The sequence below is a fragment of the Stegodyphus dumicola genome, chromosome 4, assembly GCF_044657685.1.
Source record: "Stegodyphus dumicola isolate Sdum_Otavi_A_Nest chromosome 4, ASM4465768v1".
Taxonomy (NCBI): Eukaryota; Metazoa; Arthropoda; class Arachnida; order Araneae; family Eresidae; genus Stegodyphus; species Stegodyphus dumicola.
Window position 1 is genome coordinate 262,549,146 of NC_140771.1, and position 21,207 is coordinate 262,570,352.

The window sequence follows — 21,207 nt, forward strand, 5'->3', positions numbered from 1 at the left end:
TTTATCCAACAATCTTGACTGTATTAAGTTCCATCAGGATAAGGCTACAAACCATACCTCTAAATCTACCGCTTTATGTTTTGCAAAAAGTGATATATGAAACCGCAATTGAAGCCATTCCCTCTAGATGCATATCCACCAAATCTCCTGATGTGTCTCCTATGGATTAATGTGCATTTGTACTTTTAAAACAAGCTCTTTATACGTGGCATCCCCAAACATTGGACGGACTGTGGAACATTGTGAACGAGAAGTGGCATAAAATCAACCTTGATGTTTTCAGGAAAAGGCTTTTCTCTTACAAATCAAGATGTAATATGATGGTTCAACAAAAGGGCTCTCAGCCGGAATATATTAGAAAATGAAATTATAACGTTTGTTTATATATATAATTCTTTGCAAAATCCTTAAAAGGATACCTGAAAACCCCCTGCACTCAGTCATTTGCGATAGTTACGTTAAATTTTAAACTTCAGACTAAACGTTTCAGGATTATTCATAGAGTTTTCTTTATTCTCATTTTTATTAATAATGATTCATAAATATTTATTCAAATATATGAAAGTATATGAAAGGTTCATTTTCTAATTTATAAAATACGCTGTTTTTAAATATTTTTAACCCAGAGGGACATTAGCCCGAATTCTGTCCAAACGTTTATGTCTGCAAATGAAAAAATGATGCCTTTGGGCGCAATACAAAGTCTGAAAGCTTTCAGTTTAATATTTGTTTTGGGTGTATCTGTGGGGTGTAAATTCTTTAACTTCCAGTATATATCCAATCGAGACATTTTTATAAAAGTTATTTAAATTAATTTCTTCCAAATTTCATGTCATGATTGATTTGTTTGAGTAAAAGTTAGGTTATTTGAAAAGGGCAAAGAAAAGGATGGTTACCTGCCTGGCGCGAGGGATGGCTTAGCGGAGAACGTTCTATGGGAAATCTTCTTATATATATCGAGATAAGGAAAACTGCAGAATCCAACCATGCAGCCAGCACGTTGGCGGGGAATCAAACAGGGTAAAACTCTTAGCATTCTTAAACAGAGGGCATATTGCTATGGGACACATATTGAAAATACTTCGTTTGAAAAGAAAGCAGTATATTTCTAGTAAGTTTTGACATGAAGGCCACAGAGAGAAAAAAATGTAAAATACAAAATAACATCCATATTCGGGTTTTAATGATAATCTGGAGGTTTTTTATACGAAATGCCGACAAATCACATAGGAAAAACGAAAAGGAAGCAGCAGATAACAAGGGAAAATATGCCTAAGAAAAATTTCAATAATAGCTACAGCTTAACTTAATTCAATGAGAAGTTATATTTAAAATAGAGCATATTGGTAAATCATAACTGAATATGGTGTGTAAACTAGTAAATTAATTTAAGAGCACAAGAAAAACAAATTTAGCAACGGCATTTAACTGAAAATAATATTTTAATTTCAGGTTACCATATAATTTAATTTAAATTTTGCAGTTCTGAAATGTAGCTCTAGAAAAGAATTTTAAAATGATTTTCTGTTTCCATTTCAGCTGTAGCGCAATCGATTGGACTGAAAACATCTTTCCTGTCTCTTATCGAAAAAGGCAATTTCTTCCGTCCAAATCCAATGCTCAGTCAATAAGGACGTCACTTAGTCAGTCATTGGTCAGTCAATGTCCAATTTTTAGTCAGTCAACGGGCAATCAAGGAGACCGTCACATAGTCAGTCAATGTCCAATTTTTAGGCAGGCCCTGGTCAGTCAATGTGATCGTCAGTTAGTGACTGGTCAGAAAATGTCTAATTTTTAGTTAGTCACTGGTCAGACAATGTCCTACTTTTATTCAATGAGATTGTCATTTAGTCAGTCACTGGTCAATGTCCAATTTTTAGGCAAGTACTGGTCAGTCGAGATTGGTGTCATGGCAAACAAATCTATCACGAATACAAACTGAAATTGTGTAAACTTATCTCAGATCTATATAATATGTTTTAAGTCCTTTGTTTATTTTTAATTTTTTAAAGCAGAAATATTTCAGTAATGTTTTTCTTATGTTTGAAATTTTGAAACGCTTGCTATGATTCGAAGAAGGATGTTGAGTGTACTCGTCATCAAAGCAGATAACAGGGCCGGTACCAACGACGAGATCAACGAGCTGTTCTTCAGAATCTTCAGTTGGTTTCAGTTCTGTTCTGTCTTCTTCATCCAGTTTGCCATTCATTTTTGGTTCATTATTTGTGTTAAGGAGATTACCAGAATCGATGTCTCTTTGTGTTCTAAGATTGTTATGCGATACAATGCATTCAGCATCCAATGATTCAATAGAGGCATTCAAACTGAATTCTTCCTGGTTCAAGATGGTTATGCTGCTATTCGTGCCTATTTGATTAACTGAGTTATCAGGTTTTGGAAAATCAAAATCCTTTTCTGTTTCCTGTTGGAGGTAATCAAATTGCTTTTCATCGCTGATATTGTGCACATTATAAGAATTATTATCCAAATCTTTGGAAAAATGGCCGATGTGGTCAGTATCACTATCAATATGCAACTTAAGAAGATTATTATCAAAAGCTTCGAGGAGATCGGTGTCACTGTCTATGTCCACATCAAAGGAATCATCATTAAATTCATTAATATCAGCATATGAATCAAGGAAATCTAAATTACGTACCGTGTTTCGGGCATTAAACTTGTGTTCATTACGGTTAATAAAGTTTTCCTCATTATTTTCCCGAATTCTCTCTTCTCTTCGAGAAAACAAAAGGAAGGCAGTCGCAAAACAAATAAGTATGCCCAATAGGCTGTCGATAAAGGGTGTTGGTATAAAAACGTAACACAATACTGTCAAAAAAAAGAACTCCATTTCTAAAAATGGTTCGAATGCGATTTCAGCATTAAAAATAACAATCAAATAAGCTCCACACGTAAGATTTTAGCACCACTAGATTTGATATCTCTAATGATTATGGATTATAAGCATTGTTAAAAATGTATACATTAACTTTGTTTTAATTCAACAAAGCCTAAACAATTATTGGTAAATTCATTGTTTCGAACGTTATTAAAAGGATTCTTTGAATATGTAACAATGAAAGGTACTCTGATATATAACTCTACTCACAATAGAGGGGAGATTCTATGAGTCTGTCTTTCGTTCGGTCTGCGTGTAAGCTGATAGACCCAGGCCTACGAATTTGCTACATAGGTGCATCCAGACAAGAGCCAGTGCACCTCGAAACGAGGTTTCCAAAATTCGAATGACTTTTTAAATTTTATTTTTTTATTTTTGTTTTATTCATTTTTTTGATAAAATCGGTAATTCTCTCTCATTACATCAGCAATAATGGCACGCAACCATTATTGCTGTTGTATCCCTGCCGCCATTGTTGATGATATCAGCACTGTTGCCATTCGGAAAAATGAGGACGAAAATTAGCGTTTTAAGAACTTTTAATTAATATCTCTGCTTTTTGCTATTTTTTGGGATAAAAGTGGAAGCGGAAAACGAACCAACGCTAAATTGCCGCTGCCATACATATTCAAATAAATGTCTCTTTTTGGGGAGTTTCTTGCAATACAAAGCATAAACGTAATACTTATATGTACATATATATATATATATATATATATATATATATATATATATATATAACCAGAGATTAATATTATTAAAACGAAAATACTTGAATACTCTGAGAAAATATTTTTTATACAAAAAGTACTTTCAAAACATGAATTTGTCTTGGATTTATTAGTGCAAAGCACAGAGAATCATGTTTACCTGCCACTCTGATGGAAAGGGTTTCATCTACCTTTGACTGGGTAAAAATGAAGCTAAATATATGCACAATACAAAAATATATAAAACTATTTTTAATTCTTTAATAGTCACCTCTTTAAGATAAAATCAACTGGTTAGCGTAACATGAACTTACGTTATACAATTAGCGAGAACGATACACCAAAATGAGTTTTGGTGATCGATGTACTGAGTGTACATAGTGTTTTTTCTACTTTTCATTATTTACCCTTTATTACATTTACTTAATTATTGCTGATAAATCGATATGGACTTTGCGAAACCTTGGGGCAGCACATTGATGTTTATTATGAGTTAAAAATTTCAACAACTGGTCTGTGCAACTATGCTCCGCTCACTCATGTTACATGCCTCAACAGCTACGGCCACGATATTCCGTTAGCTTCAAGACACGGAGTAAGAAGGACGCTACAGCCGTAGCACTAACGAGGATAAATTTAAGCCAACGGGTTTATGCTACAGATGTGCTAATTTGCTTTTACGATGTGAAAGTTACGCTTCAGATATTTTAAATTGCTATTTTACACAAGTTATCCCACTGTTACATATTGCCACATTGGATGTTATTCCGAACTTCAAGTGAAAAGGTCTGTTCCAACATTGGGATTTATTTTTGACTTTTATATGATACCCACTAAGGACAGATATAGATAGGTAACGATTTCAGGGTATTGTACCTCTTAAATGAGCAAAGACCTATGAACTATGACCTATATGTTGTTAGAGGAAATGTATTTAGCGCTAGGAAGCCTTATAAATAATAAGCTCTATCATATGCTTACATACGAAACTATCACAACAGACGACATTTCATACGACCATCATAACAGACATTCTGAACATGGAAAACGAGTGAATAGAACATAACACTTCAATTCTCTACATTCCTCAATAATAAGATATACTAATTTGGAAAGATGCTCAGTAGAATTCAAGTCAGGGCTTTTAAGTAAGCAATTTATGACAGAGAAGTCAGAGGAATGCTCTTCCATCCAACCAACTAGTAGCCAACCGTAACCTTTGAGAGGCGCAGTTATCTTTCTGAGATACTCCCTTTCCGTGTGAATGACAGGGACATAAATGGATGGAGATGATAGCTCATCAACTCCACGTACAGAATCATATTGAGGGAGGTAAGAACAAGTACTAAAGATCCCAAACACAACCAGAAGAAAGCATCCCAGACCATGATTAAGCCTCCAGGCCTTGTACAGTTCCAATCTGTCACACCGGATTCATACATTCATGATTCTCTCGCCATATTCTGAGCCTCCCATCGGTATTAATTAGAGGGATCGAGACTCATCACTCCTACACATTTCATGTCCACTAGTGTCTATTCTCTATATTCTCTTGCCCAGGTAAGAATGGCAACTCGATGGCATGCATTTAGGAAAGGAACCGTAGTGTGTCTACGGCTTCCGAAGCCCATATGGTGAAGGGAGCGATACACGATCTTTTTACTGACTGTACGACTGTCGCTTGCTTTAGCTAGGTGGTAATTTGGGCTAATATTTGGCTTCATTGACCATGTACAATACGGCTGAGACTTCTCATACCACGATTGTTCTAACTTAAATGTGCTTTGCACTTTGCAGAGTCACTACTTCTTTTTCCCACCATCCGTGTATTCTCGGTATGCTCTTGACACTGTCGACCGTTAAAATCCTATCCCGCTGAGGATTATAGAAATTGTATGGCCCAAACGACGAGAGATTACTATCTGCCCGATATTGAAATTTTACCTATACTGGTATAAGAAACAACTGATTATCGAGAAGCATAGTGTATGTGCATTTATCACAACTCCCTCACGTAAGCCCAGATGCGGCGCAGCGCTATTCAATTTGCATAGCCATGTCTATCCCTAATTTAGTGGCACTTCAGTGTAGTTACAACTCATGAAGTTTGGGCATACGTGTAACGATTGCAAGAGATAAACATGAATTTATTGCCGAAAAAGAGGAGCAAAAGACTTAATATATTGGTTCAGAGAAAAAAAAATTTTTTTTTTCTAAAGGTTTTATTGTTCTTACTGGATTCTTTTATAAGGGGAAACTTAAAATAAGGAAAGTAGAAAAAAATATCAAAATCAATTCGGATTACAATCAGAAATAACTTTAAACACCTATATTAAAAGACGAAATTCCATCACTTAATCCAAACAATCTTGACTGTATTAAGTTCCATCAGGATAAGGCTACAAACCATACCTCTAAATCTACCGCTTTATGTTTTGCAAAAAGTGATATATGAAACCGCAATTGAAGCCATTCCCTCTAGATGCATATCCACCAAATCTCCTGATGTGTCTCCTATGGATTAATGTGCATTTGTACTTTTAAAACAAGCTCTTTATACGTGGCATCCCCAAACATTGGACGGACTGTGGAACATTGTGAACGAGAAGTGGCATAAAATCCACCTTGATGTTTTCAGGAAAAGGCTTTTCTCTTACAAATCAAGATGTAATATGATGGTTCAACAAAAGGGCTCTCAGCCGGAATATATTAGAAAATGAAATTATAACGTTTGTTTATATATATAATTCTTTGCAAAATCCTTAAAAGGATACCTGAAAACCCCCTGCACTCAGTCATTTGCGATAGTTACGTTAAATTTTAAACTTCAGACTAAACGTTTCAGGATTATTCATAGAGTTTCCTTTATTCTCATTTTTATTAATAATGATTCATAAATATTTATTCAAATATATGAAAGTATAGTAAAGGTTCATTTTCTAATTTATAAAATACGCTGTTTTTAAATATTTTTAACCCAGAGGGACATTAGCCCGAATTCTGTCCAAACGTTTATGTCTGCAAATGAAAAAATGATGCCTTTGGGCGCAATACAAAGTCTGAAAACTTTCAGTTTAATATTTGTTTTGGGTGTATCTGTGGGATGTAAATTCTTTAACTTCCAGTATATATCCAATCGAGACATTTTTATAAAAGTTATTTAAATTAATTTCTTCCAAATTTCATGTCATGATTGATTTGTTTGAGTAAAAGTTAGGTTATTTGAAAAGGGCAAAGAAAAGGATGGTTACCTGCCTGGCGCGAGGGATGGCTTAGCGGAGAACGTTCTATGGGAAATCTTATATATATCGAGATAAGGAAAACTGCAGAATCTAACCATGCAGCCAGCACGTTGGCGGGGAATCAAACAGGGTAAAACTCTTAGCATTCTTAAACAGAGGGCATATTGCTATGGGACACATATTGAAAATACTTCGTTTAAAAAGAAAGCAGTATATTCCCATTTATTATTTCTAGTAAGTTTTGACATGAAGGTCACAGAGAGAAAAAAATGTAAAATACAAAATAACATCCTTATTCGCGTTTTAATGATAATCTGGAGGTTTTTTATACGAAATGCCGACAAATCACATAGGAAAAACGAAAAGGAAGTAGCAGACAACAAGGGAAAATATGCCTAAGAAAAATTTCAATAATAGCTACAGCTTAACTTAATTCAATGAGAAGTTATATTTAAAATAGAGCATATTGGTAAATCATAACTGAATATGGTGTGTAAACTAGTAAATTAATTTAAGAGCACAAGAAAAACAAATTTAGCAACGGCATTTAACTGCAAATAATATTTTAATTTCAGGTTACCATATAATTTAATTTAAATTTTGCAGTTCTGAAATGTAGCTCTAGAAAAGAATTTTAAAATGATTTTCTGTTTCCATTTCAGCTGTAGCGCAATCGATTGTACTGAAAACATCTTTCCTCTCTCTTATCGGAAAAGGCAATTTCTTCCGTCCAAATCCAATGCTCAGTCAATAAGGACGTCACTTAGTCAGTCATTGGTCAGTCAATGTTCAATTTTTATTCAGTCACTGGTCAGGCAAAGAGATCTTCACTTTCTCAGTCGATTTTCAGTGAATGTCCAATTTTTATTCTGTCACTGGTCAGTTAATCAGATCGTCACTCAGTCACTAGGCTGTCAATGAGATCGTCACTTAGTCAGTCAATGTCCAATTTTTATTCAGTCACTAGTCAGGCAAGGAGATCTTCACTTTCTCAGTTCCTGTTCAGTGCATGTCCAAATTTTAGTCTGTCAGTGCTCAGTCAATGAGATCGTCACTCAGTCACTGCTCAGTCAATGTACAAATTTAGTCAGTCTCCGGCCTGTCAAAGAGATAGTCAGTTAGTCAGTCACTGGTCAGACAATGTCCAATTTTTAGTCAGTCAACGGGCAATCAAGGAGACCGTCACATAGTCAGTCAATGTCCAATTTTTAGGCAGGCCCTGGTCAGTCAATGTGATCGTCAGTTAGTGACTGGTCAGAAAATGTCTAATTTTTAGTTAGTCACTGGTCAGACAATGTCCTACTTTTATTCAATGAGATTGTCATTTAGTCAGTCACTGGTCAATGTCCAATTTTTAGGCAAGTACTGGTCAGTCGAGATTGGTGTCATGGCAAACAAATCTATCACGAATACAAACTGAAATTGTGTAAACTTATCTCAGATCTATATAATATGTGTTAAGTCCTTTGTTTATTTTTAATTTTTTAAAGCAGAAATATTTCAGTAATGTTTTTCTTATGTTTGAAATTTTGAAACGCTTGCTATGATTCGAAGAAGGATGTTGAGTGTACTCGTCATCAAAGCAGATAACAGGGACGGTACCAACGACGAGATCAACGAGCTGTTCTTCAGAATCTTCAGTTGGTTTCAGTTCTGTTCTGTCTTCTTGATCCAGTTTGCCATTCATTTTTGGTTCATTATTTGTGTTAAGGAGATTACCAGAATCGATGTCTCTTTGTGTTCCAAGATTGTTATGCGATACAATGCATTCAGCATCCAATGATTCAATAGAGGCATTCAAACTGAATTCTTCCTGGTTCAAGATGGTTATGCTGCTATTCGTGCCTATTTGATTAACTGAGTTATCAGGTTTTGGAAAATCAAAATCCTTTTCTGTTTCCTGTTGGAGGTAATCAAATTGCTTTTCATTGCTGATATTGTGCACATTATAAGAATTATTATCCAAATCTTTGGAAAAATGGCCGATGTGGTCAGTATCACTATCAATATGCAACTTAAGAAGATTATTATCAAAAGCTTCGAGGAGATCGGTGTCACTGTCTATGTCCACATCAAAGGAATCATCATTAAATTCATTAATATCAGCATATGAATCAAGGAAATCTAAATTACGTACCGTGTTTCCGGCATTAAACTTGTGTTCATTACGGTTAATAAAGTTTTCCTCATTATTTTCCCGAATTCTCTCTTCTCTTCGAGAAAACAAAAGGAAGGCAGTCGCAAAACAAATAAGTATGCCCAATAGGCTGTCGATAAAGGGTGTTGGTATAAAAACGTAACACAATACTGTCAAAAAAAAGAACTCCATTTCTAAAAATGGTTCGAATGCGATTTCAGCATTAAAAATAACAAGCAAATAAGCTCCACACGTAAGATTTTAGCACCACTAGATTTGATATCTCTAATGATTATGGATTATAAGCATTGTTAAAAATGTATACATTAACTTTGTTTTAATTCAACAAAGCCTAAACAATTATTGGTAAATTCATTGTTTCGAACGTTATTAAAAGGATTCTTTGAATATGTAACAATGAAAGGTACTCTGATATATAACTCTACTCACAATAGAGGGAAGATTCTATGAGTCTGTCTTTCGTTCGCTCTGCGTGTAAGCTGATTGACCCAGGCCTACGAATTTGCTACATAGGTGCATCCAGACAAGAGCCAGTGCACCTCGAAACGAGGTTTCCAAAATTCGAATGACTTTTTAAATTTTATTTTTTTTATTTTTGTTTTATTCATTTTTTTGATAAAATCGGTAATTCTCTCTCATTACATCAGCAATAATGGCACGCAACCATTATTGCTGTTGTATCCCTGCCGCCATTGTTGATGATATCAGCACTGTTGCCATTCGGAAAAATGAGGACGAAAATTAGCGTTTTAAGAACTTTTAATTAATATCTCTGCTTTTTGCTATTTTTTGGGATAAAAGTGGAAGCGGAAAACGAACCAACGCTAAATTGCCGCTGCCATACATATTCAAATAAATGTTTCTTTTTGGGGAGTTTCTTGCAATACAAAGCATAAACGTAATACTTATATGTACATATATATATATATATATATATATATATAACCTGAGATTAATATTATTAAAACGAAAATACTTGAATACTCTGAGAAAATATTTTTTATACAAAAAGTACTTTCTAAACATGAATTTGTCTCAGATTTATTAGTGCAAAGCACAGAGAATCATGTTTACCTGCCACTCTGATGGAAAGGGTTTCATCTACCTTTGACTGGGTAAAAATGAAGCTAAATATATGCACAATACAAATATATATATAAAGCTATTTTTAATTCTTTAATAGTCACCTCTTTAAGATAAAATCAACTAGTTAGCGTAACATGAACTTACGTTATACAATTAGCGAGAACGATATACCAAAATGAGTTTTGGTGATCGATGTACTGAGTGTACATAGTGTTTTTTCTACTTTTCATTATTTACCCTTTATTACATTTACTTAATTATTGCTGATAAATCGATATGGACGTTGCGAAACCTTGGAGCAGCACATTGATGTTTATTATGCGTTAAAAATTTCAACAACTGGTCTGTGCAACTATGCTCCGCTCACTCATGTTACATGCCTCAACAACTACGGCCACGATATTCCGTTAGCTTCAAGACACGGAGCAAGGAGGACGCTACAGCCGTAGCACTAATGAGGATAAAGTTAAGCCAACGGGTTTATGCTACAGATGTGCTAATTTGCTTTTACGATGTGAAAGTTACGCTTCAGATATTTTAAATCGCTATTTTACACAAGTTATCCCACTGTAACATATTGCCACATTGGATGTTATTCCGAACTTCAAGTGAAAAGGTTTGTTCCAACATTGGGATTTATTTTTGACTTTTATATGATACCCACTAAGGACAGATATACATAGGTAACGATTTCAGGGTATTGTACCTCTTAAATGAGCGAAGACCTATGAACTGTGACCTATATGTTGTTAGAGGAAATGTATTTAGCGCTAGGAAGGCTTATAAATAATAAGCTCAATCATATGCTTACATACGAAACTATCACAACAGACGACATTTTGACATCATAACAGGCGACGACATTTCATACGACCATCATAACAGACATTCTGAACATGGAAAACGAGTGAATAGAACATAACACTTCAATTCTCTACATTCCTCAATAATAAGATATACTAATTTGGAAAGATGCTCAGTAGAATTCAAGTCAGGGCTTTTAAGTAAGCAATTTATGACAGAGAAGTCAGAGGAATGCTCTTCCATCCAACCAACTAGTAGCCAACCGTAACCTTTGAGAGGCGCAGTTATCTTTCTGAGATACTCCCTTTCCGTGTGAATGACAGGGACATAAATGGATGGAGATGATAGCTCATCAACTCCACGTACAGAATCATATTGAGGGAGGTAAGAACAAGTACTAAAGATCCCAAACACAACCAGAAGAAAGCATCCCAGACCATGATTAAGCCTCCAGGCCTTGTACAGTTCCAATCTGTCACACCGGATTCATACATTCATGATTCTCTCGCCATATTCTGAGCCTCCCATCGGTATTAATTAGAGGGATCGAGACTCATCACTCCTACACATTTCATGTCCACTAGTGTCTATTCTCTATATTCTCTTGCCCAGGTAAGAATGGCAACTCGATGGCATGCATTTAGGAAAGGAACCGTAGTGTGTCTACGGCTTCCGAAGCCCATATGGTGAAGGGAGCGATACACGATCTTTTTACTGACTGTACGACTGTCGCTTGCTTTAGCTAGGTGGTAATTTGGGCTAATATTTGGCTTCATTGACCATGTACAATACGGCTGAGACTTCTCATACCACGATTGTTCTAACTTAAATGTGCTTTGCACTTTGCAGAGTCACTACTTCTTTTTCCCACCATCCGTGTATTCTCGGTATGCTCTTGACACTGTCGACCGTTAAAATCCTATCCCGCTGAGGATTATAGAAATTGTATGGCCCAAACGACGAGAGATTACTATCTGCCCGATATTGAAATTTTACCTATACTGGTATAAGAAACAACTGATTATCGAGAAGCATAGTGTATGTGCATTTATCACAACTCCCTCACGTAAGCCCAGATGCGGCGCAGCGCTATTCAATTTGCATAGCCATGTCTATCCCTAATTTAGTGGCACTTCAGTGTAGTTACAACTCATGAAGTTTGGGCATACGTGTAACGATTGCAAGAGATAAACATGAATTTATTGCCGAAAAAGAGGAGCAAAAGACTTAATATATTGGTTCAGAGAAAAAAAAATTTTTTTTTTTCTAAAGGTTTTATTGTTCTTACTGGATTCTTTTATAAGGGGAAACTTAAAATAAGGAAAGTAGAAAAAAATATCAAAATCAATTCGGATTACAATCAGAAATAACTTTAAACACCTATATTAAAAGACGAAATTCCATCACTTAATCCAAACAATCTTGACTGTATTAAGTTCCATCAGGATAAGGCTACAAACCATACCTCTAAATCTACCGCTTTATGTTTTGCAAAAAGTGATATATGAAACCGCAATTGAAGCCATTCCCTCTAGATGCATATCCACCAAATCTCCTGATGTGTCTCCTATGGATTAATGTGCATTTGTACTTTTAAAACAAGCTCTTTATACGTGGCATCCCCAAACATTGGACGGACTGTGGAACATTGTGAACGAGAAGTGGCATAAAATCCACCTTGATGTTTTCAGGAAAAGGCTTTTCTCTTACAAATCAAGATGTAATATGATGGTTCAACAAAAGGGCTCTCAGCCGGAATATATTAGAAAATGAAATTATAACGTTTGTTTATATATATAATTCTTTGCAAAATCCTTAAAAGGATACCTGAAAACCCCCTGCACTCAGTCATTTGCGATAGTTACGTTAAATTTTAAACTTCAGACTAAACGTTTCAGGATTATTCATAGAGTTTCCTTTATTCTCATTTTTATTAATAATGATTCATAAATATTTATTCAAATATATGAAAGTATAGTAAAGGTTCATTTTCTAATTTATAAAATACGCTGTTTTTAAATATTTTTAACCCAGAGGGACATTAGCCCGAATTCTGTCCAAACGTTTATGTCTGCAAATGAAAAAATGATGCCTTTGGGCGCAATACAAAGTCTGAAAACTTTCAGTTTAATATTTGTTTTGGGTGTATCTGTGGGATGTAAATTCTTTAACTTCCAGTATATATCCAATCGAGACATTTTTATAAAAGTTATTTAAATTAATTTCTTCCAAATTTCATGTCATGATTGATTTGTTTGAGTAAAAGTTAGGTTATTTGAAAAGGGCAAAGAAAAGGATGGTTACCTGCCTGGCGCGAGGGATGGCTTAGCGGAGAACGTTCTATGGGAAATCTTATATATATCGAGATAAGGAAAACTGCAGAATCTAACCATGCAGCCAGCACGTTGGCGGGGAATCAAACAGGGTAAAACTCTTAGCATTCTTAAACAGAGGGCATATTGCTATGGGACACATATTGAAAATACTTCGTTTAAAAAGAAAGCAGTATATTCCCATTTATTATTTCTAGTAAGTTTTGACATGAAGGTCACAGAGAGAAAAAAATGTAAAATACAAAATAACATCCTTATTCGCGTTTTAATGATAATCTGGAGGTTTTTTATACGAAATGCCGACAAATCACATAGGAAAAACGAAAAGGAAGTAGCAGACAACAAGGGAAAATATGCCTAAGAAAAATTTCAATAATAGCTACAGCTTAACTTAATTCAATGAGAAGTTATATTTAAAATAGAGCATATTGGTAAATCATAACTGAATATGGTGTGTAAACTAGTAAATTAATTTAAGAGCACAAGAAAAACAAATTTAGCAACGGCATTTAACTGCAAATAATATTTTAATTTCAGGTTACCATATAATTTAATTTAAATTTTGCAGTTCTGAAATGTAGCTCTAGAAAAGAATTTTAAAATGATTTTCTGTTTCCATTTCAGCTGTAGCGCAATCGATTGTACTGAAAACATCTTTCCTCTCTCTTATCGGAAAAGGCAATTTCTTCCGTCCAAATCCAATGCTCAGTCAATAAGGACGTCACTTAGTCAGTCATTGGTCAGTCAATGTTCAATTTTTATTCAGTCACTGGTCAGGCAAAGAGATCTTCACTTTCTCAGTCGATTTTCAGTGAATGTCCAATTTTTATTCTGTCACTGGTCAGTTAATCAGATCGTCACTCAGTCACTAGGCTGTCAATGAGATCGTCACTTAGTCAGTCAATGTCCAATTTTTATTCAGTCACTAGTCAGGCAAGGAGATCTTCACTTTCTCAGTTCCTGTTCAGTGCATGTCCAAATTTTAGTCTGTCAGTGCTCAGTCAATGAGATCGTCACTCAGTCACTGCTCAGTCAATGTACAAATTTAGTCAGTCTCCGGCCTGTCAAAGAGATAGTCAGTTAGTCAGTCACTGGTCAGACAATGTCCAATTTTTAGTCAGTCAACGGGCAATCAAGGAGACCGTCACATAGTCAGTCAATGTCCAATTTTTAGGCAGGCCCTGGTCAGTCAATGTGATCGTCAGTTAGTGACTGGTCAGAAAATGTCTAATTTTTAGTTAGTCACTGGTCAGACAATGTCCTACTTTTATTCAATGAGATTGTCATTTAGTCAGTCACTGGTCAATGTCCAATTTTTAGGCAAGTACTGGTCAGTCGAGATTGGTGTCATGGCAAACAAATCTATCACGAATACAAACTGAAATTGTGTAAACTTATCTCAGATCTATATAATATGTGTTAAGTCCTTTGTTTATTTTTAATTTTTTAAAGCAGAAATATTTCAGTAATGTTTTTCTTATGTTTGAAATTTTGAAACGCTTGCTATGATTCGAAGAAGGATGTTGAGTGTACTCGTCATCAAAGCAGATAACAGGGACGGTACCAACGACGAGATCAACGAGCTGTTCTTCAGAATCTTCAGTTGGTTTCAGTTCTGTTCTGTCTTCTTGATCCAGTTTGCCATTCATTTTTGGTTCATTATTTGTGTTAAGGAGATTACCAGAATCGATGTCTCTTTGTGTTCCAAGATTGTTATGCGATACAATGCATTCAGCATCCAATGATTCAATAGAGGCATTCAAACTGAATTCTTCCTGGTTCAAGATGGTTATGCTGCTATTCGTGCCTATTTGATTAACTGAGTTATCAGGTTTTGGAAAATCAAAATCCTTTTCTGTTTCCTGTTGGAGGTAATCAAATTGCTTTTCATTGCTGATATTGTGCACATTATAAGAATTATTATCCAAATCTTTGGAAAAATGGCCGATGTGGTCAGTATCACTATCAATATGCAACTTAAGAAGATTATTATCAAAAGCTTCGAGGAGATCGGTGTCACTGTCTATGTCCACATCAAAGGAATCATCATTAAATTCATTAATATCAGCATATGAATCAAGGAAATCTAAATTACGTACCGTGTTTCCGGCATTAAACTTGTGTTCATTACGGTTAATAAAGTTTTCCTCATTATTTTCCCGAATTCTCTCTTCTCTTCGAGAAAACAAAAGGAAGGCAGTCGCAAAACAAATAAGTATGCCCAATAGGCTGTCGATAAAGGGTGTTGGTATAAAAACGTAACACAATACTGTCAAAAAAAAGAACTCCATTTCTAAAAATGGTTCGAATGCGATTTCAGCATTAAAAATAACAAGCAAATAAGCTCCACACGTAAGATTTTAGCACCACTAGATTTGATATCTCTAATGATTATGGATTATAAGCATTGTTAAAAATGTATACATTAACTTTGTTTTAATTCAACAAAGCCTAAACAATTATTGGTAAATTCATTGTTTCGAACGTTATTAAAAGGATTCTTTGAATATGTAACAATGAAAGGTACTCTGATATATAACTCTACTCACAATAGAGGGAAGATTCTATGAGTCTGTCTTTCGTTCGCTCTGCGTGTAAGCTGATTGACCCAGGCCTACGAATTTGCTACATAGGTGCATCCAGACAAGAGCCAGTGCACCTCGAAACGAGGTTTCCAAAATTCGAATGACTTTTTAAATTTTATTTTTTTTATTTTTGTTTTATTCATTTTTTTGATAAAATCGGTAATTCTCTCTCATTACATCAGCAATAATGGCACGCAACCATTATTGCTGTTGTATCCCTGCCGCCATTGTTGATGATATCAGCACTGTTGCCATTCGGAAAAATGAGGACGAAAATTAGCGTTTTAAGAACTTTTAATTAATATCTCTGCTTTTTGCTATTTTTTGGGATAAAAGTGGAAGCGGAAAACGAACCAACGCTAAATTGCCGCTGCCATACATATTCAAATAAATGTTTCTTTTTGGGGAGTTTCTTGCAATACAAAGCATAAACGTAATACTTATATGTACATATATATATATATATATATATATATAACCTGAGATTAATATTATTAAAACGAAAATACTTGAATACTCTGAGAAAATATTTTTTATACAAAAAGTACTTTCTAAACATGAATTTGTCTCAGATTTATTAGTGCAAAGCACAGAGAATCATGTTTACCTGCCACTCTGATGGAAAGGGTTTCATCTACCTTTGACTGGGTAAAAATGAAGCTAAATATATGCACAATACAAATATATATATAAAGCTATTTTTAATTCTTTAATAGTCACCTCTTTAAGATAAAATCAACTAGTTAGCGTAACATGAACTTACGTTATACAATTAGCGAGAACGATATACCAAAATGAGTTTTGGTGATCGATGTACTGAGTGTACATAGTGTTTTTTCTACTTTTCATTATTTACCCTTTATTACATTTACTTAATTATTGCTGATAAATCGATATGGACGTTGCGAAACCTTGGAGCAGCACATTGATGTTTATTATGCGTTAAAAATTTCAACAACTGGTCTGTGCAACTATGCTCCGCTCACTCATGTTACATGCCTCAACAACTACGGCCACGATATTCCGTTAGCTTCAAGACACGGAGCAAGGAGGACGCTACAGCCGTAGCACTAATGAGGATAAAGTTAAGCCAACGGGTTTATGCTACAGATGTGCTAATTTGCTTTTACGATGTGAAAGTTACGCTTCAGATATTTTAAATCGCTATTTTACACAAGTTATCCCACTGTAACATATTGCCACATTGGATGTTATTCCGAACTTCAAGTGAAAAGGTTTGTTCCAACATTGGGATTTATTTTTGACTTTTATATGATACCCACTAAGGACAGATATACATAGGTAACGATTTCAGGGTATTGTACCTCTTAAATGAGCGAAGACCTATGAACTGTGACCTATATGTTGTTAGAGGAAATGTATTTAGCGCTAGGAAGGCTTATAAATAATAAGCTCAATCATATGCTTACATACGAAACTATCACAACAGACGACATTTTGACATCATAACAGGCGACGACATTTCATACGACCATCATAACAGACATTCTGAACATGGAAAACGAGTGAATAGAACATAACACTTCAATTCTCTACATTCCTCAATAATAAGATATACTAGTTTGGAAAGATGCTCAGTAGAATTCAATTAAGGGCTTTTAAGTAACCAATTTATGACAGAGAAGTCAGAGGACTGCTCTTCCATCCAACCAACTAGTAGCCAACCGTAACCTTTGAGAGGCGCAGTTATGTTTCTGAGATACTCCCTTTCCGTGCGAATGACAGGGACATAAATGGATGGAGATGATAGCTCATCAACTCCACGTACAGAATCATATTGAGGGAGGTAAGAACAAGTACTAAAGATCCCAAACACAACCAGAAGAAAGCATCCCAGACCATGATTAAGCCTCCAGGCCTTGTACAGTTCCAATCTGTCACACCGGATTCATACATTCATGATTCTCTCGCCATATTCTGAGCCTCCCATCGGTATTAATTAGAGGGATCGAGACTCATCACTCCTACACATTTTATGTCCACTAGTGTCTATTCTCTATATTCTCTTGCCCAGGTAAGAATGGCAACTCGATGGCATGCATTTAGGAAAGGTACCGTAGTGTGTCTACGGCTTCCGAAGCCCATATGGTGAAGGGAGCGATACACGATCTTTTTACTGACTGTACGACTGTCGCTTGCTTTAGCTAGGTGGTAATTTGGGCTAATATTTGGCTTCGTTGACCATGTACAATACGGCTGAGACTTCTCATACCACGATTGTTCTAACTTAAATGTGCTTTGCACTTTGCAGAGTCACTACTTCTTTTTCCCACCATCCGTGTATTCTCGGTATGCTCTTGACACTGTCGACCGTTAAAATCCTATCTCGCTGAGGATTATAGAAATTGTATGGCCCAAGCGACGAGAGATTACTATCTGCCCGATATTGAAATTTTACCTATACTGGTATAAGAAACAACTGATTAACGAGAAGCATAGTGTATGTGCATTTATCACAACTCCCTCACGTAAGCCCAGATGCGGCGCAGCGGTATTCAATTTGCATAGCCATGTCTATCCCTAATTTAGTGGCACTTCAGTGTAGTTACAACTCATGAAGCTTGGGCATACGTGTAACGATTGCAAGAGATAAACATGAATTTATTGCCGAAAAGAGGAGCAAAAGACTTAATATATTGGTTCAGAGAAAAAAAAATTTTTTTTTCTAAAGGTTTTATTGTTCTTACTGGATTCTTTTATAAGGGGAAACTTAAAATAAGGAAAATAGAAAAAAATATCAAAATCAATTCGGATTACAATCAGAAATAACTTTAAACACCTATATTAAAAGACGAAATTCCATCTCTTTATCCAACAATCTTGACTGTATTAAGTTCCATCAGGATAAGGCTACAAACCATACCTCTAAATCTACCGCTTTATGTTTTGCAAAAAGTGATATATGAAACCGCAATTGAAGCCATTCCCTCTAGATGCATATCCACCAAATCTCCTGATGTGTCTCCTATGGATTAATGTGCATTTGTACTTTTAAAACAAGCTCTTTATACGTGGCATCCCCAAACATTGGACGGACTGTGGAACATTGTGAACGAGAAGTGGCATAAAATCCACCTTGATGTTTTCAGGAAAAGGCTTTTCTCTTACAAATCAAGATGTAATATGATGGTTCAACAAAAGGGCTCTCAGCCGGAATATATTAGAAAATGAAATTATAACGTTTGTTTATATATATAATTCTTTGCAAAATCCTTAAAAGGATACCTGAAACCCCCCTGCACTCAGTCATTTGCGATAGTTACGTTAAATTTTAAACTTCAGACTAAACGTTTCAGGATTATTCATAGAGTTTCCTTTATTCTCATTTTTATTAATAATGATTCATAAATATTTATTCAAATATATGAAAGTATATGAAAGGTTCATTTCCTAATTTATAAAATACGCTGATTTTAAATATTTTTAACCCAGAGGGACATTAGCCCGAATTCTGTCCAAACGTTTATGTCTGCAAATGAAAAAATGATGCCTTTGGGCGCAATACAAAGTCTGAAAGCTTTCAGTTTAATATTTGTTTTGGGTGTATCTGTGGGGTGTAAATTCTTTAACTTCCAGTATATATCCAATCGAGACATTTTTATAAAAGTTATTTAAATTAATTTCTTCCAAATTTCATGTCATGATTGATTTGTTTGAGTAAAAGTTAGGTTATTTGAAAAGGGCAAAGAAAAGGATGGTTACCTGCCTGGCGCGAGGGATGGCTTAGCGGAGAACGTTCTATGGGAAATCTTCTTATATATATCGAGATAAGGAAAACTGCAGAATCCAACCATGCAGCCAGCACGTTGGCGGGGAATCAAACAGGGTAAAACTCTTAGCATTCTTAAACAGAGGGCATATTGCTATGGGACACATATTGAAAATACTTCGTTTGAAAAGAAAGCAGTATATTCTCATTTATTATTTCTAGTAAGTTTTGACATGAAGGCCACAGAGAGAAAAAAATGTAAAATACAAAATAACATCCTTATTCGGGTTTTAATGATAATCTGGAGGTTTTTTATACGAAATGCCGACAAATCACATAGGAAAAACGAAAAGGAAGTAGCAGACAACAAGGGAAAATATGCCTAAGAAAAATTTCAATAATAGCTACAGCTTAACTTAATTCAATGAGAAGTTATATTTAAAATAGAGCATATTGGTAAATCATAACTGAATATGGTGTGTAAACTAGTAAATTAATTTAAGAGCACAAGAAAAACAAATTTAGCAACGGCATTTAACTGAAAATAATATTTTAATTTCAGGTTACCATATAATTTAATTTAAATTTTGCAGTTCTGAAATGTAGCTCTAGAAAAGAATTTTAAAATGATTTTCTGTTTCCATTTCAGCTGTAGCGCAATCGATTGGACTGAAAACATCTTTCCTCTCTCTTATCGAAAAAGGCAATTTCTTCCGTCCAAATCCAATGCTCAGTCAATAAGGACGTCACTTAGTCAGTCATTGGTCAGTCAATGTTCAATTTTTATTCAGCCACTGGTCAGGCAAAGAGATCTTCACTTTCTCAGTCGATTTTCAGTGAATGTCCAATTTTTATTGTGTCACTGGTCAGTTAATCAGATCGTCACTCAGTCACTAGGCTGCCAATGAGATCGTCACTTAGTCAGTCAATGTCCAATTTTTATTCAGTCACTAGTCAGGCAAGGAGATCTTCACTTTCTCAGTTCCTGTTCAGTGCATGTCCAAATTTTAGTCTGTCAGTGCTCAGTCAATGAGATCGTCACTCAGTCACTGCTCAGTCAATGTACAAATTTAGTCAGTCTCCGGCCTGTCAAAGAGATAGTCAGTTAGTCAGTCACTGGTCAGGCAATGTCCAATTTTTAGTCAGTCAACGGGCAATCAAGGAGACCGTCACATAGTCAGTCAATGTCCAATTTTTAGGCAGGCCCTGTTCAACCAATGTGATCGTCAGTTAGTGACTGGTCAGAAAATGTCTAATTTTTAGTCAGTCACTGATCAGACAATGTCCTACTTTTATTGAATGAGATTGTCATTTAGTCAGTCACTGGTCAATGTCCAATTTTTAGGCAAGTACTGGTCAGTCGAGATTGGTGTCATGGCAAACAAATCTATCACGAATACAAACTGAAATTGTGTAAACTTATCTCAGATCTATATAATATGTTTTAAGTCCTTTGTTTATTTTTAATTTTTTAAAGCAGAAATATTTCAGTAATGTTTTTCTTATGTTTGAAATTTTGAAACGCTTGCTATGATTCGAAGAAGGATGTTGAGTGTACTCGTCATCAAAGCAGATAACAGGGCCGGTACCAACGACGAGATCAACGAGCTGTTCTTCAGAATCTTCAGTTGGTTTCAGTTCTGTTCTGTCTTCTTGATCC

At 35.2% G+C, this 21,207-nt stretch overlaps 1 long non-coding RNA gene across 3 annotated transcripts in view; it reads right to left on the reverse strand.

The window, feature by feature from the left end:
- The window catches only part of LOC118206125 (uncharacterized), a 111,683-nt gene that overhangs the window by 23,493 nt on the left and 66,983 nt on the right, over positions 1-21,207 (reverse strand). The window contains exon 7 of one of the 3 annotated variants that reach the window (XR_015040926.1): positions 20,611-20,633. The exons of the other annotated variants lie outside the window; for them this stretch is intronic. This is a non-coding gene — a long non-coding RNA (uncharacterized LOC118206125). Of the gene's footprint in view, positions 1-20,610; positions 20,634-21,207 lie in introns of those variants that run through there. 3 annotated transcript variants of the gene reach the window in all.